A 3875-nucleotide genomic window follows, 5' to 3' on the forward strand; every position below is an offset into this window, starting at 1 on the left:
AGGGGGCGTGAGGACAAGGAGAGGAGTTAAAAGGGAGGCTAGGGCGACGGGTGGAGCACGGCCTCGACGCGGCCGTGGCCATGTGCGCGCCCGGTGCAAGCTTGGCGAAAAGGTGAGGGGCGGGTGCGCTGTAGCCAGAGGCTGGCTAGTGGGGCCGCGAAGGACACGTGGGCGTACGGGCTACTGGGTAGCGTCACGGCTGGGTGAGAAACGACGAGGGCGCAAGCGGGCTGAGCGTGTGAGCGCGCAAACGGGCTGGCAGGCTACGCTGGCTGGGCTGGAAAGGCCTCGACTGGCTGGGCTGGCGGGCAGAAAAGCCTTGGCTGGGCTGCGGGAGGCCCAGGGGGGCTGCTGCGCTCTGCTCTTCTTTTTCTATTTGTGCAAACAGAAATAGAAACAGAAAAGCACAGGGTAACAGGAGAGGAAGTTAGAGTATAAAGAAAATATTCTCAAACTCCTGGAATTATCCACTATTTTAATAAATTGCATTGGGCATTTTTAGAGGTAGAAAAATAAGACAAGTTTGAATATAATTCAAACTTGTGTCATTTTTGAACCTGACCAAAACAACTTCAAATAAGGAGATCTTTGGCAGAGAGGTTTAGGGTATGGAGCAAGATTTACAGGGAGAAGATGAACATTAATAGAGAAAGGAAAAAAGCATTTGATAAAAGAAGGAAGGAAAAGGGAAGGAAGGAGAAGTGATGGTGCAATGATTTGAAAGGGGGACAAAGGTCATGCCCATGATGCTCATGGCCACAACATGAATGACAAAATGCAACATGAGATGGCATGAGATGAAAATGCACTATATGATGATGACATATGATGGCTAAAAGGAATATTACAAGAAGCACAAATGCAATATGGTAAGGTGAGCATGACAATGAAAATGATAAAACACATAACCAACCAAGGTGAGGCCAAACATGATAAAACCCACAAGAATTGGATGAAGGTCAAGTTGATATATTGCCAAATTGGGACATGTTACAACTGGGGTGTTACAACTCTCCTCCACTACAAGAGGATCTCGTCCCGAGATCTAAGACTGAAAGAACTCCGGATATTCGGAACGGAGGTGATCCTCGCGCTCCCAGGTGGCTTCTCGGTCGGAATGGTGTGACCACTTCACTTTCAGGAATTTGATTGACTTGTTACGAGTCTTGCGCTCGGTTTCTTCAGGAATAGCAACTGGGTGCTCATGATAAGAGAGATCTTCTTGGAGGTCGATCTCTTCAAAGTTGATAGTGCGCTCAGGAGTCTTGAAGCACTTGCGAAGTTGTGACACGTGAAACACATCGTGCACGTTTGCAAAGTTGGATGGAAGCTCAAGTTGATAGGCGAGGTCGCCTCTTTTGCCAATGATCTTGAAAGGACCCACATATCTAGGGGCAAGCTTCCCTTTGATACCGAAGCAACGAGTGCCTTTCATTGGAGAGACGCGAAGGTAGACATGGTCTCCAATTTCAAAATCCAAGTCACGGTGCTTGCTATCATAATAGCTCTTTTGGCGCGATTGCGCGGCTTTGAGATTCTCACGAATGACTTTGCACGTTTCTTCTGCTTCTGTGATCAAGTCATTGCCAAGAAGTTGGCGTTCACCTGTCTCGGATCAATTGAGAGGAGTACGGCACTTTCTGCCATAGAGAATTTCGAAAGGGGCCTTGCCCAAACTCGCTTGGAAGCTGTTGTTGTAGGAGAACTCGGCATATGGAAGACAATCTTCCCACTTCATACTGAAAGAAATGACACAAGCCCTGAGCATATCTTCAAGAATTTGATTGACTCGCTCGACTTGGCCACTTGTTTGAGGATGGAAAGTTGTGCTGAAACGAATGTTGGTGCCCATGGCCGTCTGATAGGAGTCCCAGAACTTAGAAGTGAAGATGCTTCCACGATCTGAAGATATTAATTGTGGAATACCGTGCAAGGAGACAATTCTGGAGGTGTATAGCTCTGCCAGCTGAGCTGCTGTGATAGATTCTTTGATAGGAAGAAAATGAGCCACTTTGGTAAGCTTGTCAATGACAACGAAGATAGCATCATTTCCACGCTTGGACTTAGGAAAACCAGTCACGAAGTCCATCTCGATATGGTCAAACTTCCATTCCGGAATAGCAAGAGGTTGGAGGAGACCAGCTGGTCTTTGGTGTTCTGCTTTCACTCTTCTGCAGACATCACATTCATTCACGAATTGAGCAATTTTTTCGCTTCATTCGAGTCCACCAATATGACTGCTTGAGGTCATGGTACATCTTTGTACTTCCAGGATGAATGGATAGGAGGGAATTGTGTGCCTCATTCATGATGACTTTTCTCAGATCGCCTTTTGGAACCACAATTCGATCCTTAAAGAAAAGAGTATCTTTGTCATCCAAGCGATAGCACTTGTATTTGGGAATGCCCTTGTCAATACCACGTTTCACCTTCTTCACCATGGTATCCAGGAGTTGTGCCTCACGAATTTGATCTTCCAAAGTAGGAGAGACTATGAGGTTGGCGAGAAAGCCTTGAGGAACAACTTGAAGATTCAGCTTGCGAAAAGCCTCACAAAGATCTGGTTGAAACGGCTTGAGAATTAGACTGTTGCAATAAGCCTTTCTGCTCAGAGCATCTGCAATCACATTCGCCTTGCCAGGAGTATATTCAATACTCGTATTGTACTCTTGAATCATTTCGACCCATCGAGTTTGCCTGACATTAAGCTTGGGTTTAGTGAAGATATACTTGAGGCTCTTGTGATCGGTGAAAATGTCCACTTGCCTTCCCAATAAGAGATGTCTCCATGTTATCAATGCATGGACAACTGCCGCCAACTCAAGATCGTGAGTGGGGTAGTTCTTTTCATTGGGCTTTAACTGACGAGAGGTATGGGCCACAACTTTTTTTCTTGCATCAACACAGCACCAAGACCTTGAAGGGAAGCATCACAGAAAACTTCGAATGGCTTGGATTCATCAGGAGGAGTCAAAACAGGAGCTGTGACTAGCTTCTCTTTGAGGGTGTTGAAAGCAACATCGCACTCAGGTGTCCAGACATACTTGACACGCTTCTGGAGGAGGTTGGAAAGAGGCTTTGCAATCTTAGAGAAGTTCTCAACGAATCTTCGGCAATAGCTTGCAAGACCAAGAAAACTGCGGAGCTGTTTGACATTCTGAGGAGGTTCCTAATTCAGAACTGCAGAAACCTTCGCGGGATTAACAGCAATGCCCTTGGCAGAGATGATATGACCAAGTTCATCAAGCCAGAACTCACATTTGGAAAACTTCACATAGAATTGATGCTCTCTGAGCTTGTCGAGCACCAATCGCAAATGTTTGGCATGATCCAGCTTATTCTTGGAGAAGACCAAAATATCATCGAGATACACCAGAATGAATTCATTGGTGTAGGGGTTGAAGATAAAGTTCATCATGCGAGAGAATGTTGGAGGAGCATTGACAAGGCCGAAAGACATGACAGTATATTCATAAGAACCATAGCTTGTTCTGAATGCTGTCTTGGGAATATCTTGTTCACGAATGCGAATCTGATGATAACCCATACGAACGTCAAGCTTGGAGAATACTTTAGCACCTTTGAGTTGCTCGAAAAGCTCATTGATGTTGGGAAGTGGATACTTGTTCTTGATTGTCTTCTTATTCAATGGACGGTAATCGACGCAAAGTCGGTCCGTGCCATCCTTCTTCTGGACAAAAAGAACTCCACAACCCCATGGGGATGAACTCGGTCTGATCAAACCCAGACGCTCTTGTTCATCGAGCTGCTTCTTCAATTCTTTCAGCTCCTTGGGTCCAAGCTTGTATGGATGCTTGCAAACAGGTTGTCTGGGAAACTGATCCACGAACACCTATGGGACCGGCGGACCGAGT

Source organism: Triticum dicoccoides, chromosome 5B (genome assembly GCF_002162155.2).
Source record: "Triticum dicoccoides isolate Atlit2015 ecotype Zavitan chromosome 5B, WEW_v2.0, whole genome shotgun sequence".
NCBI classification, from domain to species: Eukaryota; Viridiplantae; Streptophyta; class Magnoliopsida; order Poales; family Poaceae; genus Triticum; species Triticum dicoccoides.